General features: G+C 60.5%; 1 protein-coding gene across 1 annotated transcript in view; it reads right to left on the bottom strand.

The window, feature by feature from the left end:
• The window catches only part of LOC104281005 (synaptotagmin-2-like), a 4,541-nt gene that overhangs the window by 2,644 nt on the left and 1,674 nt on the right, over positions 1–223 (bottom strand).

Raw genomic sequence — 223 nt, 5'->3', positions numbered from 1 at the left:
GGGGGGAGCGTGGGCCGTGAGGGCCACCGGGCTACTGGCGGGTGGGGAGGTCGTCGCCACTGCCATGGCTAAGCTGGGGTGCCCTGGGGATGCAAGCAAAATGAACAGGGTGGGGATTTCCTTTCCCGGTAGCCTAGGGCTCTAGTGAGAGCAAACACAATTAAAACGTAGAGCGTAAGTGTTCAGGGCTTGGCCGCTTTGGCAAGGAGGTGTGAAACGGAGC

The sequence above is a fragment of the Apaloderma vittatum genome, unplaced genomic scaffold, assembly GCF_000703405.1.
Source record: "Apaloderma vittatum isolate BGI_N311 unplaced genomic scaffold, ASM70340v1 scaffold30230, whole genome shotgun sequence".
Classification (NCBI taxonomy): Eukaryota; Metazoa; Chordata; class Aves; order Trogoniformes; family Trogonidae; genus Apaloderma; species Apaloderma vittatum.
Note: the sequence above shows the minus strand (reverse complement) of the source record. Positions and strands in the feature narration are given on the sequence as shown.